Source organism: Corvus hawaiiensis, chromosome 8 (genome assembly GCF_020740725.1).
Source record: "Corvus hawaiiensis isolate bCorHaw1 chromosome 8, bCorHaw1.pri.cur, whole genome shotgun sequence".
NCBI classification, from domain to species: domain Eukaryota; kingdom Metazoa; phylum Chordata; class Aves; order Passeriformes; family Corvidae; genus Corvus; species Corvus hawaiiensis.
Genome location: NC_063220.1, coordinates 10569552 through 10594872, shown reverse-complemented (window position 1 = coordinate 10594872; position 25321 = coordinate 10569552). Strand labels below are relative to the sequence as shown.

Sequence of the window (25321 nt, the reverse complement as noted above, 5' to 3'; positions counted from 1 at the left end):
GTGCAGCTTTTTATAGCCAGGGCTGCTCTCGGCAAAAGAGCTTTCTCCTGAGCAGCACGAGCCATCTGGAGAAGCCGTCTACCGCCTTTCAGCCCCAACAACTGCTTAAATTTCTCAAAAATTCACTTCCAGCCCAGGGTTTTGTTGTTGTTGTTTGTTTGGGGGGCGTGGGTTCTTTATTCATTTTCCCCGCATACAGCTCCCTGTATCCCCCCGCCGCCTCAGCTGTGCGCTGGCCATCGAGGAGTCCCTCTCCAGCGCCATGGCCCCTCGGGGATCGATGCTCCAGCCCCGCACTGCAGGTACAGCCGAGGCGTGGGGCGGGGGACAACAATGGAGGGCAACCGGGGCGGAGGACACTGGCGGTGCCGCCGCCCCTCGGCCAAGTTGGAAGCCGCGGAAGGGCGAGGGAAGGCGGCCGTAATTCCAACTTGGCCGAGAGGCGGCTGGGGAAGGGCGGCGGGCGAGCCCCCTGGCGCTGCCAGATAGTGATCCTGCCTGGCGGGCGGGCGCGGGAGGAGGAGCCCAGGTGTCCCTTCCTGCCACATAGTGCGCCGCCCCTTTCCCCGCCCGCTCCCGCGGTGGTGCTGGCGCTCCCGCCGCCGGGCGCGGGGATGGACTGCAGCACAAAGGCGCGGGCCCGCTGAGGTAACGCTGCCCGGGCTGCGGGCACCGCGAGGGGGACGCCGAGGGAGCGGGGGCTCTCCCTTCCCGCCGAACGCGGGGCCGTGGCCGCCCCGGAGCCGCGGTCGAGAAGGGGGGGCGGCGGCGGCCGGAGGCCCCGAGCGCTCCCCGCGTTGCCGCGGCCGCCCCGGGGCTGCGGGGGGAGAGCGGGGCCGCGGCCGGCGGCGGGATGGGGCGGTGCGGGGGGACCGCGGCCGCCGCGGGGCCACGGGGGAACTTGCCCGCGGGTCTACGCCAGCTCTCCGCCGGGGGAGATGCTGCAGTGCTGTCGTTCTGCCTCGGCGCTGGGCTGAGGAGGACGGGGCTTTAAATAATGCGCCTCCGCTCCGAAACTCCGCTAATCAAATAAAACCTTGGGAGTAATTGTTGTAACTACGGTCTGTTCTTGCTCCACCGCAAGGTTCCGGACTCCTTATGCGTCTCGGAAAACTTCTTAAAATTTACGTTATTTGGGGGTTTCGTAGTCGAGCGCAGCTCCACCTTCGCCGTGAATCCCGGTGCGGAGAGCCCGGGAATGCGCTTCTCGGTGCGGGCTCACGCATTCCGGTCACGGCAGCGCGGACCCACCGGCGTGACCAGCATCAGCCCAGCGCCGCTCGCTGCTGCGGGCTCGCCGTGGCCACACAGCCCCCTGCTCTGTTCGCAGTCTGGAATTATCTCCATTCTGTGCTTGTCTTAGCGAGGAGGAAATTCAAGAGTGCTGCCTTGAACTTTAGGCTCCAGAAATGAGGATTTACGAGGGGCCTTTGGGGAGTTTGTTCCTCGGTGTTGGTCAGTTTTCATCTCGCATTAAAAAGCTTATTTAGGAATTCTGAGCGGAGTTATCAGTCAGTGTTCGCTGCAGACTTCAGGGCAGGCAGGGTCTGCATGGCTGAGTGATGTGATTTTGTCAGGGAAGCTTTGGACTGGCTCTGTAAGGAGGGTAGAGCATGCCTCAAAAGCAACAACCCGGTTGTGGAGGTGGGTTGCCTCTGTCTTCTCAACATCATTATGTTACAGGCAGGTTGAGCCTGAATCTGCTGGTTTTCATTCACATGTCCTGGACTCGTGTCTGGAGGGATGTGATATGAAGTGGAGGAAAAATGTGTAGGTTTGTGTCTCATCTACATGGTGCCACTATGTGGAGGAGTTAAGTTTAAAAATACAAATAGATAGAATCAATGGCAGTGAATATCTGGGCAAAAAACAAATGGCCAAGGGTTATAAAAGCATGAATGTATGGAATTGCTGAATTGTGTGGGAGAAGTTTCTGCTTAAATGAGCTTTGGTACCAGAGGAATGAAGCTGACAAATGTAACCTCAGCCTTTCAAAGAGTTTTGGTGTGCCTGGGGCAGCTTCAGGCTGTCTCACTTACCTTCTGGTCCCGTTGCTGATGACTGGAGTAAAGCACAGGTGTGGCAGATGTATGGCTGTGTGTGATCTGCTAGGAAGGGATGGTGGTGGCTTTTGGGGGGAGCAGTGCAAGATGGGGCAGGTTCTGCACGTGTCTGCTCTGGCAGCAGTTCTGCTGTGAAAGACTCCCTTTTGCCTCCCTGCCAGGGTTTGCCTTGGACCAGGGAGTTCTCAGGACTGCCTACCCGGTCACTTAAGTGGCCTTGCTGGCTGGAAATTTTGTGTGAACAAATTGTACAAACCTCCTTGGTGGCATCCAGTACTTGAAGGGAAAGAAAGTGTCAACCCAGGGAACGGCATGAGCTCTTTGGCTGTTATCAGACAAGCTCCTCAATGCTGCTTTGAGTAAGAAGTGCATGTATTTCTCAATGAAACAAAATGATAATTGTGTGACTAATAGAGTATACCAGTTTTAACTTTAGATGTTGTCGTGTTAACGCTTCTAGTGTTACTCGCATTGTTTTCCAGAAGATATTATTACTTGAGTTTAATTTTTGCTGGAAGAATGTGAAGTCTCAGGCAGGAAGGGGTGGGCTGCTTAGGGGCTGAGTGTTTAATGATAGAGGTTAGTGCACGGTGATGATGATGATTAAGCACATCCTTAATTCCTGACCAATAGATGGAGTGCTGCTATGCTTTAGGATATCTGGGGATTTAATGGTCTCTTGGTTAAATCAGTCATTATCCTTGACTCTTGCCTGAGGATTGAGGCAGCTGACATCATTTAAGGGAAAGGTGGTTTTAGGGTGGTGCTTTCAGGCTGTCATGTACACCACGATCATGTAACCCAAAGAGGAGGTCCAGGTGAAGCCTCTCATGCCCCAGGCTTTGCATTGCTGGTAGGGTGGTCGGACTGGAGCGATTTGGGGGAATGGGGCAGTTCCACTGCCTCGGCCAGCAAGGTGCACTGCAGCCCTTGTGTCGACCCTTTGCTGGTTATGAAATGAGCTGTTGGACAGGGCTGGCTGAACCGAGCTGGGCTCAGTGTAACTGTGCTGGAACAGTCCCTGTTGCATGTGATGTTAGGGGTGACATTGCACGCCTGCTTTTGTTCAGCTCCACTTGTTACAGGCCAAATGACCTGGCATAAGGCTCTTACTTGCTGTGAAAATCGTGAGAAATTAACATGTAAGAGATGAGAAGTGAAAACTTTTAAGAAAGGCCAGCATTAGTTTGTTTCCTTTTGTAAGGGGAATGTTTTATGGATCAAGAACTGAACTGAAAGAAGGCAAAAGGCCGCTAGTTTTTCCCTTGTTAAAATTGTTGCCAGTTAAAAGTGCGGCGCTGTCCTTGCTGTGCTTTGGTTGGTGCTGGAATGATAATACTTTAAAAAAACAAATGTAATTTAGGAGAATAACTTGTTTCACTTTGAGATGGTGCATTAAATTGCCTTTGCTAGCTTTTTTAAAACTGGATATGAATTCTTTAAAAAATGTCCTGTAACTTTAGCAGCCATAGTAACCTCTGGCTGTTATTTCCCTTGTAAATCAATTTTGCATTTTCATAGTGCTGCTGTTTCAAAAACTGAGTCGGTCATTGTTTTGGTATTGACTTAGAAGAATGCAATCTATATTATTCCCATTACATCACAGGCTTTTCTTCAAGCTATGTTTTGAAATGCCTGTTGCCATATGAGAGGTGGTGGTAGATGGTGGTGTGGCTTCTGGTAGGATTCTTGGTGGGTAGTTGTCTTTTGTGTAGTGTTTTTTGGCAGATGAAGATGAATAAAAGCTACTTGACCCTTAGGGAACAAGCAGTAACTTACTCATTGTGTGTTAATATTAGCTCTGTTTGCCCACAGAGTCTACTCTGCTTCTATACTAACTCTGAATCACTTGACATGGGGGAAAACACTTTTGTTTCTTTTCTGTATTCAAGATAACATGTGTCATTGTACATCATCACAAATGGGGTTTTGAGAGATTTCCTTTAAAGATATCCTAGCAAGTACATGGCTTTTTTGCAGCTAATTTGTGATCCAGTTTATTAGCTAAGAGAAACAAATTTTAATTAATTGGTTAGATAAGAAAGTATGTTCAGTTATGGCATGCTCTTAATCTAGGCTGGTGGCAGAGGGATGGCAGTTCAAAACTATAGACTAAACTGGAAAATGTTGTCTACTAAAAAGTTGTTATTTTCTACAGATTCTTTGGAAAGTTGGATAGTGGAAGAAGGCTTGAGAGCATCAGACCTCAGTGGGAGGGTGGCAGCTCCCAGTGTTTTATTCCCTTCTGGATCTTTACAGTCTGATGAATGTAATGTAGGTATCTATTTATTTAGGACTTGGGAGCATCTTAAACACAGTTTGTGTCTTATGGTAGTAATGTCAATTCTGCTTGACAAGGATGCAATCAGCTGTTCCAAAGTGCTAATTAGGGAAATATTCTAATAGCCTCGTTCATTGTTCTCATCTCTTAAACTGTTGTGGTCTTTGCTAGGAAGAAACTCTTTTCTTGAATTGTATTGTCTAACGTGTTAAAATCCAAGCGACATCAAAGCAGGAGGCAGTTTTCATGTGAGTCAGCAGGCTGAGGTGAAGATCCCTAAATCACAGGCTGTTGTGGGAGCTCGGGCTTGCTTTGTAGCATTTCACGTTGTGTTTTCTTGACCCACAGGAGCTAACAGCTGGTAAATCCCTTTTCCCTTGTGCAGTTGGAATCTCCTGAAGGTACTTCTCCAGCTGAAGTACGTGGCAGTCCTGCATAGCACAGAGTTGACAGCAGTTTGCTGCTGTTCCCGTTGTTGCTGCGCTGCTCTGAACGAGTACCTGGCGTTACTGGCAGCGCTTCAGCCGAGAGCTGAACTGTGCTGTGCTGGCCACACTAAGAGGATTCACTGAATTGCTTTGAAAATCTCTGCTTGTTGTCTTCATCTCTACCTGTAATAACTGATCTCAAGCTTTTTCTTTAAATAATGCATATTTATAAGTGTTATATGGGGGTTTCATTGTTTTTATTTTGTTTGACTTTTTTTTTTCTTGTAGAAAACAAGTGTCACTCTGCATATCATCCATTGCTCTTATACTAAAAACAACATGGTTTAAAGGCCAGGTGGACCTGCATATTCTGTTTGCAAATGCACAGTAAATGTCAGTCCTGGAAGGAGGGTGCTTACCACCCAACCTGTACGTGTCCTTCTGATGGTAAATAGAGTGCAAAATAGGAAAGCTTACTTGATGGGTAAAGCTTGCTTAACTGTTCAATGCAGTCAAAACAAGGAAGGAAAACCATAATTTGAAATACATGTTATATCCCCCCCTACAAATGTAGACTGGCTTCTTTTTCTTTTTTTTTTTTTTTTTTTTTTGACAGCTCTAGAAGTCTTGGCAGAATGCTGTGGGAGCAGTTTGGTACTGAAGTTGTCTGCGTGATTCAAATAAATAGTTTCTAGAGCAATGTAAATTATAAATTGGCTGGGTTCAGAGAGATTGCTGGTATTAATGTAAGTCATTTCATATAATCCAGTATCCCAGTATTTCCTTAACAACCCATGTGACGTTTTAGTCTTTATGGATGTATATACAAAAAACCTCTCTATTTATAAAGAGCATCACTAAGGCCACAAAGTCAAGTATTTGAAAGCTGGGTAGTGCTTTCCAAAGAAAATATCCTCAATTTAAAAATTAAATTACAGCATTGGAAAGTACACTTAGGAGCCCTGATGTCAGAAAGAGAGAAGTGTTTTGGCTCAGATGCTTCAGATCTAGCAGACACTTAGCAGAGGCTAGAGCCTAGTGTATGAAAAATTAGGTGAAATTGAAAATAGGATTTTGGGACGGAAACAGTGGACAATACTAGGCAGTGCATCCAGCTCTGTCTAGAATTGAATACAATGACTTGAAGGTATTGACCTCACAAGTACCTTTGTGTTTTCCTGACTCAGATACACAACCATTTTTAGGAGTGTTAATGAATTGTATAACAATTTCTCCAGGCTCCTGGTCAATGCTAAAATAGGAGTAAAATACAATTTAACCAAGTTGCATTTCAATATTATTTAAATTATTGCTACACACCAGGCAACATACCACATTTGCTGTGTATCCTAAACCACCAAAACCTAACCTAAAATTTTGTTCTTGGAACATACGAACTGCATTTGGAGATGTACCCTGTGGAGGGTCAGATCAAGTGTTCTTATATGATTGTTTTCAGCTGTATTTACCACAATTTCTGTAAAAGTGCTGAGATTTAGGGTGTAAGAACTTGTGTATAAAAATAATACCTGGCATTCCTATGCTACATCAGCCTATGCAACATTAGCCCTCCTGATAGAGCATTACTGCAATAATAAATGAATATCTAGTTCAATAGATATTTCTGTTATCATGTTTAAATTGTGATAGTGCCCACAACAAGCCCATCATCCTGTTTGAGATCTTGATTGCAGGTGAAGCTTTGCACTAAATACCTGGTTAAGGGATAATTGTCTTTATAGTGTTCACAGTTAATCGGGACAGTTTCTGGCTTTCAATTGCAGCTGGCTTTAAATGCCTAAATATGCCTAAAAATATAGGCAAAGGCAAAGCTCTTTTGGTAACTCGAATGTTTTTGGACCCAGCCATCAGGGCAGAAAGCAAAGCTGTTCATGGTCTTTAATTCACTTACTAAATTGAAGCCGTTCCCCCTTAAGGCAAACTGTATTTTCAGGCCGAAGTCTGTGTAATTTTCTTATTCCTAAAGTTACTGAGGTTGTAAAAGAATTTGTGGGTATGTGTTAATTTTTTTCCTTTTTATTTTTTTTTCCCCATTCCCATTGATGGGCATAATACTGAATACAGATGAGATTTCTTACTGATGTGCTGACTGGAATGGGTTGGCTATGCCGAGCTATTTGTCTTTGACACGTAGCTGACTTGGCATTCAAAGGACACGTGCATGTTATGTGTTAAATGGCTTAAGGACTGGAGTGACACAGTTGGAGAGCTTCGCAGATACCTCTGTGTGTGCATGATTTGGAACAAAAAACTCCATCTTCAAAGACAAACTGTCCAAAGTAGATCTCTCAGTCAAATTTTTATAAATATTGTTACTGCAAAGATTTCATCCTGGGCATTTGAAGAAGACAAAAAAGGACTTTTGATGCATGTTTTAGTAATGGCTGGTACAATGTTTTGTAAAGCCAAGTGTGTCTGTAACCAGCAAAGGCCTCTTTAGGTGTGTGTTTTGTTCCTTATCAACCTGATCAAAATCATGGGTCTGGTGTGGAGCAGAAAACAAAAATGCAGAAGAGATTGCAAATACATTGAAATTTATGGTGTTTCAAAATAAATAAATAAACCCAATACAAAAGTAGAAACCAAACCAAGTGGTCTGGCAGTCAGGATCCCCCACTCCTTTTTTTACTCTGTTTCAAACTTTGTTTAAATACTTTTGCAGCATACAGAGAGATTGAATACATCTGTGTAGTGCTAGCATGAGAGAGTCTGTGCTCAAAAACAGGTTAGTTCAAAAAAAAAAATCTTGAAATGAATCCAGGTATCTTCCTAGTTAAAACATATCAAATAACATAAAGCATGTGAACTCAAGACAACTCAGTTTAACTGTATAAGACATTTAAGCTGTAAAGCATCAGGAGGTTTTTTTAATAGGTGCCTGGATAATTTGCCCTTAGGTGGCAGAGGGGCAGATTGGGTAGGTTCCCTTTTTACATTAGATGTTTTCCTGTGAGCCAACAACTTGGGGAAAAACTGAAATACTGCTTCCTCTTTAAAAGGTTGTTGCATATACATTATGCTCTTTGTGTGTGTTTGCTTAAACTTAGATGTTTTGAAAGAGCAGTGCCCCTCGTTTTAACATGTCCTAAGACAGCTCCTGGTTAAGGGCTGGATTTCAAAGGCTGCTTAGCTCTTCTCAAGCACCACACCATTCAAAATGGAAGTTTTTGCTGTCTGGTCAGGAGACAGTGTTCTTTTTTCTTGCCATTCCTAACATGAGTGTTTTATTGCATGTCAGTGCTTCTAATCAAATTAAGTGGCACTTAATGTGTTGCATAGTGGGATCCTGTGTCCTTCGAAGTATCTTAAGTCTGAAAGTCTCTAATTACCTTAATCAAGGCACTGTCTCTCCAACAATGGACCCAAAGTGGTTGATGGAGACTTTAAGTGTGGTGGGATTTCTTCTGTACCAGAGAGGTGTTGTCCAGCAAGGGTGATCAACATTTCAGTCCAGTGCTTTGGGAAATCTGTGCTTAGATGTGGAGATCTCCATCTGGGGAGAGATTTGGCAAACATGTGGAACAGCCCTCGGAGTGAAAGGGAGGGAGAGCTTTGAATGGAGACAGGGGTAGGAGCGCTCTGCTCCGCAGGCAGGGCCACCAGGAGCCCAGGCTCGTCCAGTGGTTCCAATGCCAGCATCTTTGTCTGTCTTGTCTTTTCCTAGAGCTGGAAGAATAGACAGCCTAGCCCATACATATCAGTAGAGCAATGTGTGTATGGGCAACTCTTTCCAAGAACCTCCAGTGCTATATGGCACTTGTTGCCAAGTTTGGGTCTGTGAACTGTTTCACAGGAACCCACGAGTAAAGTACAGTAGTCTTATTGTCCCAATACTTGTCTTAGGAGATTCTGCCTCCCCCCTGGAAAAATTATTAGATTCATTATTGAAAAGGGCTGAAATTCTCCCCTTTAGGGGAAAAATATAAAAAAAATTTAAAAACCCGAACCCGGATGTATCGCTTCCTTTCCTATTAATATTGGCTAATATATTGCATAGAACTAATGTACATGCAATGTTGACTAAAAAGAATTGGCTAATGGTGAGAGTAAGAATAAAAATGTATTTATAGCCTGGGTTAGCCTTTAACAAGAAAAAATAGCTTGAGGTATACCATGTACCTCGAGTGTCTGGCTACTATCAAACATGCTTCAAATATATAGTAACAGGTACTGTGTGCAGTAAATTTATCTTTGTAGTTAGAAACCTGATGTTGTTGCTATTCCCAGGGGCTAAGTTGAATTACGTTATTACTGAGGCTGAGCTAACAGAGCTTTGCTTATAGTATACATACAGACAAGGCGGCTCTTCACAGAGAGGTGACCTCTGCTGTATTTTGGTTTCACATTTCACAGGGACCCATTTCAAAGTTTTTAGCTTCAGTCCACACCCTGCTGGTAGCTAGCTATAAAACCCTCTTTGAAGTAAGTAAAAAAAAAAAAAAAAAGTCTGTTCTTTATTACTTCAATAAAGTTAGATAAAGGTCATTTGTTTACTCCTGTTGTGGTGTGCACTGCTGCCACTGTTCCTTGCCAGTATAAGTGATAGTTGAAAGATGGAATTAAAGCTACAAAATTACTGGTTGCAGTGTGCAAATGCAGAGTGTAAGTAATTATCTTTTTTATGGCTTTTCTGTTTATTAGTTAACTTGGAGAATGTGCACTAGCATATATTTGTTCTGGGGAAGCTATTATGGTTGACGTGGCATAATGTAGTGTACTCCCTCCAAGCTTATTCCACCCTCTCGCTATACTTTTCCTTGTGTTCCTCTCTCTCTCTCTCTCTCCAAAACCAATTTAAAGAACCAAATTAAAGCCCTGTAATCCTATTTAAGAGCCCTGTCCAATAAGAAGTCTGCATGTCACTGTTCCAATAAATATAATCACCTCTTTAATACAGTGACTCTTCTCTAGGACTGGTTTCCATCCGATTGAAATATTCGGGTTGTACATTACAACCAAGCCAAAGGGGATATCCTGCTCTTCCCTCCTGGTGCTATGGTCCTGCCTCCTTGTCTCTTGTGTAAACCCTGCTGATGGCTGAACTTGTGCAATTCACTGTGAATTGCGGCAGAAAAGCTCCTCTCTCCCCCTTGACTGCATGAACTCTCTTTAATAGGTTGAATTAACTCAAGAGAGGGTTGGGTGAGCACTAGGGTGTGTAGGAGGTGTCGAAGGCAGTGGTGAGAAAAACGGAAAAGGGGGGAATAAGGAGATGGGGCAGTGTCAGTGCTGGGCTCCGGGTAAACTCCTGCCCCTTAATCCTTGGGTGGTGCTGGCTCTGCAGCCGGGCACTGCTGCAGTACTGGGAGGGAGTGAAAACTGGGCATGGAAGGTGTTGGTAAGCTGAGTCTTCTGCAAGAGGACTGATTGGTAGGAGAGTAAGAATGAACAAACCATTTCTCTAGGCTTTAAAATACAATGTAGCAGCCCCCAGATTGAGATGTTCCCATTTACCCTCTCAGTGCTCTCAAAATCTGAGGGGGAGCAGTCATGTTTAAAGGGAGATTCTGGGATAAATGCAATGTTTTGGAAAACCTACATAGATTTCAAAAATACTTTAATTAAAATAATCTCACCGTGCTAGGCTGAGTGGCTCCCATATCCCAGCTCTGTGTGGCTCCCAATGGGTGACAATATCCTGTGTGGTGTGCTGGTCTTGGGTATGTGGGGTTGCTTTCCCCAGCAGCCTTCCCTTGCCTCCACAGTCTGCAGTATCCATGCATAGCACAAGATGCACAGCTAAATTTTCTATTGTAAAATTCAAAGGATTTTGCTGCTGAGCAGTGTATACCATTGCTGCTCTTACTTTTTCTTTATTTCATAAATTATGTGTAAGAAATGGAGCCTAAATACTGACACAGGAGAACTTTATTACATCAGGTGGGCCACAGTGTCTATAAATAAAGAAAAAATTCTTTCTTTAGTGAGAGGGAAGGGTGGGCCTGCTCTTGGTTCTAGTAATGAACTTATGCATATGTTTACAAGACAACTTTATATATCAAAGATTCAGAATTGCATTGAAGAAAATGCATACAAATAAGTTGCTTAGCATATCTCAGTGAGTTGCCCAAAATGTGTAATTCTAACTTGCAGTCTCTTAGGTGCCTTTGACAATGGCATTGCCTCTCTTCTTCTTCCATCCAGGTTCGCATCAGTTAAACGATGTGTAAGAAAACCTAGTGTTGCTAGAAACAAACTTGGCAGAAGAATTGTTTTAGAAGTGTAATGCTGAGTTTCTAACAGCAGAAAGCTGTTTGCTGTTGGAGTTGACTGAAATTGTTCCAGTGCATCTCTGTGCAGGTGGTGAGTGATACAAGCTCACAGTGTGAATAGCTGTCCTGCAGATAGCACTTTATTGTCTTCAGTGCCAGGTCCTCCCTGCTTTTTCCTGCACCTCTGTTGTCCTTTTTTTCTCTTCTCCTAGCTGCAGTGAAGGATTGTCTTCAAGAGTTTGCATTTTCTGTTTCATATGATATGCAGGCTTCAGTATAGAGACTTAAGGAGTCTTATCAAAGTAACACTGGCTCAGTCAGAGTAAAGATGCTTTAGTTAAATGGACTATGGCTGTGTTTAAAAATAACAGCTCTGGCTGTGTCAGCATGTTGGATGACCTGATGCTGACTTCAACAGAAAGGGCTTCTGAAAATTACTTTGCCAGTTGCAGTATTGCCCCAGTGTGAACTTGGTTTCTGTTGGTAGCATTTCAGTGTTAGATAAACCAAACCAGAACCCCTGAATTTTAAAAGTGAGTAGCCAGATGGCTTCAGCGAGAGCGTGTTGCAGTGGGCACCCTTTAAATGCACAAACAGGAGCAGCAGCACTTTTGCTCTTGTTCACATTGTCAAAACAGTGGTGCCTGGGTTTGGGTGCAAACACCACTCTCATTTGAGCTCAGTTAGTTTTGGATTCTCAGCTGTTTGATGATTGTGGGAAAAAGGTGGTGTGGTTTCTTTCAGCCCGAGATCTGTGTGTGACTGCCATGCTTGCACACATGTAGCCTGTTGCTTTCTTGTAGCAGTAAAATGTGTGAAGGGGCTTTCTAATAATTCCTGTGCAATCGTCTCATCTTACCCCAGCCCTGATGCCTCTGACTTCTGCAGCCTTTCTGAAGACTCATTTAAAGCATTGATATTCTTAAAAAGTCTGGTAATGAGGTATTGACAGTATACAGAAGAAAGATGCAACTTTTTGAAAATACTTTGTGTATCTGATGTTTATTCTGTTTTTTACAGTTCTTCTCATGTGTGGGTCTTCTGTCCTTTTTTTGTTTCTTGGCAAGGAAGACAGTATTGCATTCTTGTACCAAGAGGAAAAGTATTAAGCCTACTCATAAAAAGATGATTTATTATCAAATGTAGTTTTTCATTTTGTCCTTTGGAAATTTTTTTTTTTTTCCCCAACTCTTAACCATACCCAGATTACTGGCTTCATTCATACGGTCATTGTATCAAGTTTGGATGCTGTCTTTGTTAAATTACGGCTCCTGAGGGTTTTCTGTTACAGAGGTTTCTTCAGTCAGGGGAAATGAGGGTATAATAAAGAGGATCCAAGGACTGGACATGATGATCCTATATAACTGAAACAAACAATGCCAGATTTGGCTGATGTTGGATTTTCCATCAAACTTTTTTATTGGCATTCATTCATTTTACATTAAGCAGAGCTTAAAACTGAGGCACTTTGAGTGCCTGAAGGAACTGAGAGACCAATAGCAGACGATTTGGGCAATACTTTTAATCACTATATCCTATCTTCATGCATTTATTTTGAATTCTGGCTTACTCAGGAAGTTGCCTTGATTCAAATGCCATTAGAGCAGTAAATCCGACAGGAGACATCCAGATTCATGAAAGGACTATCACTAAAGCCAGTGTAACAGGCCTGGCTGTGCCTGGAGTTTCTGAAACACTGATTCCAAGCATTGAGCTGTTTCCTGGCAGAGTGAGTACCTGACCTTCATTTCTGTTGCTTCTCACTTGCTGCAATTCTCTTAGCTGTTACTGGTATATTTTGTGTTTTACTACAGTTATAAAATGTTATTAACTGTAATGTGCTGAAATAGGGATAAAATAATCAGAATGCACTTCAGGATGCAAGCAAGTTTGCTGTGAGATTCTGTAAATAAATGACTGTGCCTCTCAGCCAGAAATACAGTGTGAATCAAGAACGCAGAGTATGCCGGTAGCTTTCTCTCTTTCTCATGTTGAGCACTGCCAGAAGGGGAATGATGTTGAATCTGTTTCTCACTGCTTCTGCTATGCCAGAACACTGGTCTTTCAGGGTAGAGAGTGTGCACTACTGCAGTTTTCTGCAGATACTTCTCAAGGAGAGAGGAGGAAGAAAAAACATAGTATTAGTTTTGACATTTATAAAGTAATAGATGCTACAGTAAAACTAAAGTCGAAACTGTAGCTGTTGTTTAAATGTCCTTTTAATTATTTTGGAATGGTTTGGGATATTTTTCCCACTCTTATTCTCAATAACTTCAGTGTCTTTGCGCATTGGTGAAATTGGGTGCAATGATTGAATCATACTCAGCACACAAAACTCTTTCCTCTTCCCATCTATTTCTGCATGTGCTTTTCAATATACCTTATCCAATTCTTTATTCATAGCAATCTAGAAGCTTTCCTAATGCTCTTTCTCTTACTAAGGTTCAATGGCATAACTTCTGTTTCTGCGTCTTTTCTACCTTTAGTGGCTTAGAAGGCATTCTGGTAAAAATGAAAGCCCTTACAGTGGCCTATCATGTAGCACTTTGGAAGATGGAAACTGGATTCCTTTTGGAGCAAAAAGCTGTATATGATTTGAGATTAGCACTTGCAATGCATCAGCCCTGTGCATTATGGTCAAATTTATTGGACACAGAGTTTTTAGTCTTTTTATGCCCTATGTGGTACAGGAGGATTCTGCTTGATGGAAGAAAGTAAGCAAGCTGACAGAAGGAGTAAAACTCCATATTGCCCCAAGGATAAAATTTTGGAAATATTTCTCTGGATTCCAGCGATGGGCATTACATAAGAAAGAAAAAAATTTGCCCTGAAGTGCCTAAGTTATTGAAGCATTTGTAAAAGTAGGATTTGTCTGTCCAGAAATTTATTGCAATGTCCACTTCTGACCAGAGACGACACGCGTATGGATGCTTTGTAAAATCCTACTCAACTTCAGGAGCCTGTGGATTTTGAGGGTTGCAAGGTTGTGTAACTTGATGTGAAAACATAAAAGCTTGCAGCTGATATCTTCAAATTATTTATTTACATTGCAGTTGTGTGAAATTAAGTTTCCTGAGAGGTCTGAGTGACAGTATTTACTGTAAGAGGATCTGATCTTACAGTTGTTTTTTCTTTGTGGTAAACTGAACTAGCACAAATGACCAAAAGTGTGCAATTGTGCAGCTTTCTAATTAGAGTGCTCTCTTTGATGTATTTGATAGATCAGCATTGAGGGGTGGTGGTTATAAAAGCAGAAAGTAGAACTGTCCTAGTTGTGAGATACAGTGATTTCCCTGTAGCATCTTATGGGCAGGAGTTTGCACTGGACTTGGACCCACAGCTACTGAGACTTTCTCTTGAGCCACAGCTCTTTCTTTGGCTCAGCCCTTAACAGAGCAGAAAGGCAGGAGGTATTCACAGCACTATTTGTGGCCAGCTGAGGCTTTCCCCTTAATCACATTCCTGCTTTGAATTGCTTTTTGGAGAACTCTCTAAGGATGCCGGAAGCCTTAAAACAAGGCAAACTCAAGTCGGGCTTGGCTGGCTAATTAAGGTGCCCCAGCAGAGCAGTGAATAGCACACTTAGGTTGTTGTGCCTGAATACAGAATCTTGGTACGAGGGACCTGGATCTGTTGGTTCTCTCAGCTCTGTGCAGATAACACTCAGATAACAACTCTGTTAATTCTCAGCTCATTATTCAGATTGCTGTTATATTTAAATATTCTGTCTGCATTTTGGCTTAATCTCTGAGAAGACTTGGGCTGTGAGGGTTTTTTTTCAAACTTTTTAACACAAGCTGTGTAAATGCTGCAGTATGTTATTTTTCTCATTTTAAGATACTTTATCCCATACTGATGTGACAGCTGCTCATGTTCACCCATCTTGGCAACAGTTAAACCCTTCATGTGAAATAGCTGGCAACTAGTAAATGGATGAAGTTTTGCCATTGATTTATTAATGTGCCCAGAAACCACCTGTAAGGTTTTGGGTTCTCAAGCAATTCCATTTATTTGTCTTTCCTCTGAAGAAAATAAACAAACACACACATCCTCATTTGTTTCTCCTACCCTCATTTATAGGTAGGTTTCTCAAATTGGGGTTTCTTTTATGTTTAAAGAAAATGCTTTGCTAGCAAGGCTTCTGTTATAAATAGTAGGTAAGTGCACCTACACATCAGGGCTCTCTTTTTAAGAGAGGCTGTAGCAGCTGAAGTTTGGAAGTAATTTTTAGATACCCTGTAGATAGACTGCACGTGGGCAGAGCCACTCACCTGCATCACACCCACAAACCAAAGTAGCTGGAAACAACTTGGGTGAGAGCACAGCTGAACTTCAGAGTTTGGACACTTCAGCAGCCTCTCTCACTGAAAGAACCTCTTCCTTGTGGAGCAGAAACAAGTGCTTTGCTCACCTCTGGGCTCGGAGTGCTTGTTTATCCATCCTCGCCAGAGCTTCCTCTCTGAACAAGCCGTTAGGTTTAACCGCACTTTAAATCAATCTGATTCCCTCACTAAAGACAGTGTTTATACAACCATGCATATATATTTAATCCTGTTGAAAATGATTCTCAAAACAGATGTTTAGAGCTCTTGTTAAAGGTCACTTGGGACATTTTAAATAGTTGTGTAAAATTCCAGTTGTCCCATCTTCCTGCCTCCAGAAGCAAGTAGCTATGTACCTGTTGATCAGAAATTGGCTGGTCATGAGAGGATTATAAAATTGCAGCTCCATTCATGTTATCTGACTCAGAATTTCTTAGGTCAAAGTAGGACTTTTCCCTGTTTTGATTTTTATTTTTTGACTTTTTCATCCTTTCATATGACCTTTTTAATACCTTGCTTGGAAAAGATAATCTAGATTAATCAAGTATCTGAGCTTTACCAATAAATGTAGGTGCTCCTAAGTGGCAGTGTCCTCTGAAAGAGTTATTTAGTTTTATTTTTTAAAGGTCTAATCAAAACATAATTTGGGGAAAGGGGTTGTTTCCTTTTCAACTGTTGCTTCTCAGTGATGTCACTGGTAGTTAACTAACCTAGCTTTTCAAGTATTTTCATTCCTTCAATGAATACATTGCTAGGCCAATAGTCTCAGTGACCGTTGAACATTTAGGGGGTTTACTAGTTTAACTTTATGTGATCATGAATGTGGAGTGATAGTAAGGATTATATAGTGAGACAATTTTTCTTATGCATTGGATTCTCTATTCATACGAATATGAACTTGTCTGATCTAGTTCAGGAGTGTGTTTGTTAAGAGGACTGTTCTTAGTTCAATACTTGGATGTCAAATATGGTGAAAATCTCTTGGGTTCAGATGTGGAATTATGCAGTCAGTCTTTCTGTACTGTTTCCTGTTTTGAAAAGAGTTTGAGCTTTATTCTAATTTTCTTGAGGATCTAGATAGGATTTTATAAATCAACAAGCATGAAAGAATGGAGTTCTTATTCAGACTTTACTGATTTTGAATTTAAAATGTATCTGTTGTTTCTATTCTTTTTGTTGGTTGCTCAGGGTTTTATCAGAATTAAACAACCTTTTATATCCTGAGCAATCCTATAGTACACCAATTAAATCTTTATATTTTAATTGCCTTACTGACAGCTCTCTGAGTTTGTAAGAGATTTCAAGGATGATATTATTCATCAAAAACTTTGGTATGTTTCAGTTGACTTCTAATTTTTTTTACTTAAAACACTACAAATAATTGCTTAGAGTGTCTAAAGTTTCCACAGTTCTGCAAGCAGAGTTGTAGTAACTATTTTTGTACTTTGAAAAATCAAATTACAAGTCAGGTGTAGTCCTAGCTAAGTGTTGTTTGTAGCAAAGAAGCTCAGTCTAGACTTAGTTGTAACCTGCATCGTTGCCTTCTCACAGCTGGTGTAGCAGTGAGCTGCTACGAAGCAGGGTTTCCTCAGTAGCATGCTCAGCTTTTTTTTGATAAGGGTGGGCTTGAATTATTTTTGTGATGTATTTGTGAAAGGGGAGGGCATGCAACTTTTTCAGTTATAGGAAACATTTTTTTTGTTGTGAGTTAGGAGACTTAGAGAAAACATAGAAAATGGGTGAAATTCACATAGAGAGAATTTTTCCTTAAACACTGGGTTCAGGATGTAGGCCACATCTGTAATCATGTTTGTAGAAATGAGTCCATATTAAATGGATTCTCTGCCAACAACATCTGGTTGCACTTTATGTACGTGTTTTCTTTCATAGAGAAAGCAAACCATATGACATAACCTCAGTCAGATAAAATGGTTGTTTATAATACTTTGTTTATTTATATAGCACCACGAGATGAAATACATCTTCATCTGAGAAACCTTGCAGCAGATTACCAAGGTGAGCAGATGACATCTGCATTTCCAGATGGCTGGTCTGGGGCACTGTGTTGTGTGGTTTATAAACCCTGCTTAAAGTCATATAAAATTAGTAGCTGAATTTGCTAATTGAATGGGGGCTAATAATTCCAGGTGCCTTCATGGGGAGTGTCCCACACCCTGTAGTGGCACGGCGATGCTGGAAGTGCTCCTGATGCATTGCATGGGGTCAGAAAGAACAATACTATGCAGTGACAAACCTTCACAGGCACAAGGCCTTTTAGGACTGGTAGTAAATCCCTGGTACTGGTCTCTGCTAGGAGTAAAATTTGAGAGCAGTGATTTGCTTTTATTGAAATAGACATCCCTGCAGTTGCTGTGCTGAACATGAATTGTTCAGACTAATTTCAGCAGCTTGATCTTAACTGTGCTCTTAAAAGTGGCTTCTTTGCTAGCAAAACAAGCTGTCTGTGGGGCTTGTAGTGGTCCAGCCTGGACTCACCTGTTGGGTTCCACTTGGGAACAAGCCAAAAGATACGAACTGGAAATAGCTTGCAAACATCAGAGGTGTGATATCCTGTATTAAAAAGAGTGTTGGGTTGTGATGCCCTGGGAGCAGGGGGAGCTATGCAGTGGGGTTTCAGCTGTTGTAGTCCAAACAAGAGATCTCAGCACATGCCTGCCAAGGTATTGAAGGGTGTCAGCCGTGTCTTTGTCACATGGAAGTTGAGCCACCTGCAGCTGTAGGAAAAGCTGTAGATGAAGCTGTGTTTAACTGATCGTGTATGGTACTGTACTCCTGAATTAGAGATATTTGAAAGGAGCAATTTCCATGTAGGCCAGCAGTTATTTCAGAAACAGCTTCATGTATCAAAAGCTTGATGGGAGCTTTTCTACCCTGCCAGACCTTGTGTGTTAGTGAGGAGCATACTGGGGAGGGAGGCAAGTGTCATGTGCTGCAGGGTTTATTTCTTCCATGAACAAGCTCCTATCAAATGTGCACAAGGAAAGAGCATTTTGACAATTTGTACCCAGATAAAGTATCCTTGTGTGGTTAATGATCTCGACTGAGATGCCGAGTGTCTTTCATTTTGGATTTTTTAACTAATTATTCATACACTAAAGTTGCTTAGAATATGCAGTAGTCAACAAGTAATAATTTATTTGACACTGCATTGCAACTGATTAACTTTCCTGTTAACAGCATAACTTCTTTCTTTGAGTCAGCCAAAAAAAATGACAGTGGTTTAGAATAGATTTTTCTTGCACAACCCAAACAAACCAGAAATTTAAATACTGTGGCTATTAGACCTTTTAAAATTAGGCACCCTAATTAACAGAGCTAAACATGACTTAATTACTTAATGTAATTAACAGAGTATCTATTACCTTTTTAGTTGCTAAGCTAAAAGGTTTTTATTCAAGTACAAGCTTTTGCTGTGCATGATGACCCTTTAAAGGCTTTTGGGACTTTATCCAGCTGGCAGCTTGGCATTGCTGAGCAGATGTGGCTGGTCTCTGGAGAGCTGATCTCTGCTGCTTAGCTTTATTAATTCCTGACATTCATATTGATCTGTGGGTCCAAACAAAAGTAAAGAGTCTCAGGTGGAAGTGGCATAATGTGTCACTTCCTGTTGGCCTTTTCCTGCTATTTTCAGGACATATTTTGGTATTATTAGTCTTAGCAGCTCTTATTTATTGTAAGTGCATGTGCATGTTTTACTGTTTCTTGGCTTCATATTCCGTTCTTGGTGATTCATAAGAGCATCAAAATGCACAGAAATCATGTTCTCAGCACTTTGGAAGACCTCTCCAAATAATTCTGCACACTGGTTGTTCACAGGAAGCAAGTGGGCGTGCTGGAAGAGCATTCAAGTTTCCCGAAAGTGCTCATGATCACTGAGGAACTGCTGTGCAGCTCCCTTCTGAGAAGCATTCTTCACTTCTTCCAATTATTTAATAATTAAAATATTGAGGTTGGGAGGAAGTACATTTTCCTGTAATAAGGACAGGTGGTGTTGAAAAAGCAATTGAAGATGTGTGCTGATGGACTGAAATTTGATTTTTCCTGAGATGTAATTTATATCCATAAAAAGAAAACCCCGTAGTAAGTTTGGCAATAATCTCAAATCACAAGTGACAGATTTTTCTTTGTGTGGGGAGAATTGTAGTCAGATGTTCTGTGCATGGGAAGTCTTTGTGGGCTACCCATCAATGTACTATTATCACAGTATTAAAATGAAGGGTTTTTTTTTTTTTTTAATGTTTGTCAAATTCAAGGGCAAACATGAGGAGTTTATGAATAAGAAGAGTGTGACCAGATGCTGGCATGTTGGAGACACTGATCACAGGCAGTTGCAGATGGGGATCTGAAGGTTACAGTGGAGCATGCCAGTGGGCTGTGGGTTTCCCCCTTCAACCACATTCTGTCACAAATAAACACGGTAATTACTGCAGCAAAGGCTCTGCACTAACGCACGTTGCTGACCTCATCCCAAGAAACACACAGCACTAGCCAATTTCTGATATAGTTTGGGAAAAACACTTATTTAAATACTTACTGAAAACAGATGTTTGGGAGTTTTGTTGGAATATAATTATTAAAGTCTTCTAAAAAACAATTTTAAATCCTTAACTGTAATTATAGTCGCTGATAGTTTATACCTTTCCAATCCTTGGTCTCCAAAGCTGTGCTTTGATAATTTCTCCAAAGGAAGCACTTGCTGGTCAGAAAGTTGATTCAGATTGAGACCACCCAATAGTCACTGAGTAGAAGTCATGGCAATATGTGTGTTTTCATTTAGTATAAACATTTTTAACTTAATGACTTCCTGTTTCTAAGGATGAGAATAATCTTGCTTAAAGAAGGAGGAGGAGGAATATTAAAACGGGAAGCTTGTGTGCATGACTGCCCTTTGCTAGTAAGCCTATAGGAGAAAGCTCATGAGATGTTTTGATAATTGCAACTTGCAGTTCCTAAGGTATTTGTCAAGTGGTTTTGGTTGTTTTCCTACAAACACACAAACTTCTGCATTTTGCCAACAGAAAGTAACAAGAGTTTGATGAATGGAACAGTAAATGAGGAATGAGTGGATGTCCAGAAGACAGAGAGGGGGACAATATGGACAGTGTTTTAAGTAGTGTCTTAATAAACGTTACATTGGATATGATTTTTGTTTAAGTAGGTAACAAGTCCCTGTTTACATTTTGAAACCTGGTCTGGATAGGAAGATATTACTATAAGAGAGTAAAAAGAAAAGCTTAGGTAAAACCTCAAGATCAGACTTGAATTTGTTGACTGTTTTAATGATTCAAGTTGAAGATGTTTGTCTTAGTTTTGTTCTCTTTCCTAACTGGATTTGATGTACAAGTTCTCAGTGTGACCGCCTTGTAGAAGTAGCACATGAAAGTGGCTGTTTTGTTTCTTGAGTTTAGCAGCTTCAGCAGTGGATAAAAGTGAGTTGCAGAGATAGGTAAGGGCTTATGTAAATTGGCTGAGGTGCATATGCTCAGGAAACTTTACACTTCTGTAGTATTGTTTTGTTTTAGACCTGGATGTGGATTAGTTCTGCTGGCCTTCAACATGTATCTCATGCAGTCTTGCATCACCATTTAATGTTTGATCAGCACATGTTCCCTTCCCTTCCCTTCTTCTAAGTAATTTTTGTTGAAGGGATCAGAGTGTGTGCAATAAATGCCTTTAGCCTAAGCGGAGGATCTTGTTAGAAATGTGGCTACTTAGAGGTGACTTTAAAAAGTTGTGCATTTATTTTCCTGTATTATTACTTCCATAGATTTTCTTCATACCTTAAAAGTAATACAACCTCAACATGAAATTTAGTATCTTGTGTTCTATCTGTAAGTGGCAAAAGGTGTTAGAAAGCAAAGCCTGGGTGGGAAGTGAAGACTGCTGCACCATACAGCAGATAGACTTCCTTGTTGCACTTACACCTCTCAGCCACTGTTAGCCGTAGTTGCCACTGAAATTCTTTATTTTTGATTTCCAGCCTCAATTTCTTAAGTTGTGGAACTGCCTCATTAAAGGCCTAATCTCCCCTTAATAACATTGTCGTGAAATAAGGTTTTACACTTGCTGAAATTTGCCTTAATAGCACGGGCAGTGGTACGAGGAATTTTTTAGTACCAGGCAAAGGGGACAGCAGTCGTTTCCACTGCCTCCCTGGCATGTCTAACCTGGGCATTCTCATCTGTTCAGTTTTAGCCCTTCCTTTGGTAGGTCACTTGATTTCTGCATGGTTTGCTTGCTGTGTTAGGAAGAAGTAGGCTGAAATGAAGAAAATTCTACCTCCTAAACATGCCTGGAGTGCATGCCGGGGCTCATTTCCACAGCAGGCATTAGGAGGTTACTTGCTTGCTCTGGGTATGCCTTTCTTCCTCTCTCTTTAGCTGGTAAGTGCTCCTCAGCACAGGAGCTTTTGACTACAGCCTCACTTTATAGACATTTTATATACATTTAATATATTATATATACATATAAATCCCATTGAATACAGAAGGTAATCTTAAAGAAGTGTGTTCTTGCCTAAGAAGAGATCAAAGTTATTTGATGTTTCCATGTTGTGTTTACAGCTAAAACTATTGTTCTGATTTGCATTCAGAGTGATGCATATGATAGGCCATTATCTGGAGTATTCAATGTGTATAATTAGGCATTTCCTTTCTTTTCCTTTCAGTGTATCTGTGCAGGATTTTAAAAATTTGAAGCAAAAATGATCTGTGCACTTTGATACAGCATTTGCATAATTAATTTGAGAGGTTGGTCAGAAGGATTTATTTTGAAGCTTTTGTGCCTAAAATAGTTCCATTGATTTATAGATAGAGATGGGTATTGATGTGCGTTCTGCAGTGGAATAACACAGTGGAAATAATACCGCAGCCTCTGGTAACATAATTGGGATTTCAGGGCTGGACTGTCACCTCTGGCCTGCTGGCCTTCATGCAAACAGTTTCAGAAGCAGACTCTTAACACTGAGGTTTTGAGGTGTATTGATGTTTTGGTTTGAAAGGAAGTTGTCACTGCCCAAACTAACACAGCAACTCAAGGAGAGTTCCCTCTCAACTTGAAATTAGCCTCACTCAAACACCTGTATTGAAACTGCTTTAGAAATGTTTTATTTTCAATTCACAATTTAGTTTTCATTTACTGTAGAGGAGACCTGTATTTATATTGAAATGTGAATTTAAGATAATTTAAAAAACAAACAACAAACCCTGTGTATACTCAAACAGAAATTGTGTTGCTGTGTTGTGAGAATGATGGATAACAAGAATAATTTTCCCTCTTGCAGACAGGTACACGTGTACAACCTCTGTTGCTAAGCAGTGGGTTATGTGGCTGGTCGATAGGAGGAATGTTTCATTTCAAAGTTTAGGAAGTGCACCGTGTACCTCTGAAGTTTTAAATTCTCCAAAGAATTCTGATTATTTTGGCCTGGAGGATCTCATCATCTGGAGTTCCCTGGTGTAGCTGCTCTTTGGGCCTGTCTGCATCCTGAGTGCAATCCCTGCATGTAGGGTGCAGCACCAGCTGGGGAAAGCATCCAGAACAGCCCCATGCCATCGGGCTTGGAGGGATGCTCTCCAAAGTCCAGTGCTCATCGCTGCAAGGAAACCTGCCTAGCATTCATGGTGCGGAAACCTCTCTTGAAAATCAGCACCTTTTACCTGACCCACTTTGAGTTCTTGGACAGAAAAGTTTTCTGCCTCACTAGTTAAATATTTGTTTTCCTTCTGAAAGAGGAACCACGAGATGTGGGCAGTCAGATTTTCTAAAGTCATAGCAGAGCCTCTGCACGCACGAAGGAGCAGACTATATTAGGTGCCAGCTGTATTATTTTTAGTGTCCCTTCCTGCACTGTGGTTGAGAGGAGTAGGCTGGCAGTGGCCGTGAGCTGGTGAGCATCCTGCTTACACCTCTGTGCTGCCCCTGCTCAAACAGATGCATGTGCCTCACCGGTCAGGCTGCCAGTTAAATTGCTGGTTCAGGACGCTTAAGATCCAATCCCTTAATCGGTTTGGAGGAATTTTGCTTCATGTGCCTTCTGCAGCTGATGCTGTGTTTGCTACAGAAGCAGCACAAACGCAGAAATTTTGTCCCTTGGATTCTGCCCTGTTTCCTTAGAAACTAATTTCATACCATAGCTGCAGACTGAGCATCAAGTCACTTCTTGTTCTCTCTGTTAGAAACATGTAAAATCAAGCTGAGGCAGACTAAGTGCAAATATATTAGTCCTCACTTCTTTGCAGATTCTTCTCTTCTTTGCAGCGAATATTCTCCTACTGATAATTTTTCAACTTGGATGCTCTAGAGAGCAGGGCCCATTAGGCTTTGATTGCTATTCCTTTGATTAAGCTGTGAGGAGTTGTCACTGCTGGAAGTAAAACTTATTTTTAGTAGCTTGCATGAGACGTTCAGCTTGCGTCTCAAGAAGAGGAAGTTCAAGATTGCCTTATTGTTTATTGTCCATGTCTTCACTTCAAAAAGAAAAAATATTGCAAATTTTGGGGAAAATTTGAACAGTGTGAAATCACATGGAGGGGAGAAGTCCTTTTTAGTGGAGGTATTGCTCAATTGATAACAGATATCCTGGGGTTTTGTTTCTGATAAGTAATTTGGCTGTGCTTCCCTAAAGCAGAGATATGTTGCATCTTCACAACGCTTAACTGCTTTTAATGACAAACCATGTTTATTCGTACTGCTGGTCTTTCGTGAGTTTTGGAGATGAGGAGGAAAAAACTGGGAAGGGACAATGTTGAATCATTCTAGAAACTGGCAACTGTAAAAGAAAGCAAGCAGAATGTGGTAGTGTTTGGGTGAGTTATTTCAGTAGTTATTTTTTCATGTGGGCATATTCATTACATTTTTAATTCATTGTTACCTCTCTGCTGTGTACTTCCTCCTCTAATAAATTTATTGTGGTTGTGGTATGCAGCCTCCCATACATCTGTAATTGAACTTTTACTCCTTGGTATTCCAGAAGAGCTGCTGAAGAGACAAGAAGATACTTAGCATGATCATTAAAAGTCATTATGCCTCTGAAGGGTCACTTTGTTGAATTAAATTCAGAAGCTCAGCTTGAAAATAAACAACCGTAGGTAGTTCTCTTTAAGCAAACACCCCTCTAGAAAGGTATTTTTCTTCCTAGTAAGTGTTTTCTAATTTGTTACACTGTAGTTCTACTATAAAAAAAATAAAAATTAAATAGAAATATTCAAAATAGGCATTTTCCCCTTATACAGGTATTAAATTAGCTCATTAAACTGAATTAATATTTTAACTTAGATGTTTGGGTCAAGCATTGCAAAGCATTGAGGCTCTTCAATTCCTAGTTAAAGTTAGCTGAATGTCAAGCATTGCTCATTGCTTTCATTAATTTTCCCTGTAACGAAGGCACCAATCTGGCTTTCATTTAAACTTGATGCAGATTTCTGGTGCATGTCAAGTGGAGCAGAGTAAATCTGCAGAATAGCTTTTAATGATAAGCTATAGTTGATTACCTTTGATTGAAAGAGATAGTGTGCCCTGAAAATAGGGTTATAAAATACTAAAAGGCACACATATACTGCAGCTCAGATAAAATAAAAAGTAGGTGGGGCTTAAGGACATGTGGTTGAAAGTAAAACCAGTTTGAGGTAGTTTCTTGTCTTCTGCAGCTTGTGCTTTTTCTTCAAGTTTCCTCAGCACATTGGATCAGCAGTGTTGGGAGAGGGGTTGCAGCACAGATATTTTGATGAAAATGCAATTAAAACATGTTGCATGCTCCTCTGTTCTGGAGGAGCCAAGATGCAGCAGTTGCTGCCTGGGGGAGGGTTACCATTAAAATGGATACAAGTTCAAAAGTAAATGTTTGTCTGTGTTCCTTTTAAAATTTGTCTCTGATCTTAGTTTGGCAGTACTTCATTTTATTTGCAAATCTGTCACTTTTACTGTCTAAAAACACTTTGGTACTGATTCGGTACTGATTTGGTACTTCTAATCC

The 25321-nt window shown here is 41.3% G+C and overlaps 1 protein-coding gene across 3 annotated transcripts in view; it reads left to right on the top strand.

The window, feature by feature from the left end:
* Positions 1 to 553: 553 nt before the first annotated feature.
* The window catches only part of ADD3 (adducin 3), a 95330-nt gene continuing 70562 nt past the window's right edge, over positions 554 to 25321 (top strand). The window contains exon 1 of one of the 3 annotated variants that reach the window (XM_048310958.1): positions 554 to 648. The gene's annotated coding sequence lies outside the window, so the exon portion shown is untranslated. Of the gene's footprint in view, positions 649 to 12715; positions 12735 to 25321 lie in introns of those variants that run through there. The other 2 variants (XM_048310963.1, XM_048310961.1) reach the window with 2 other exon arrangements.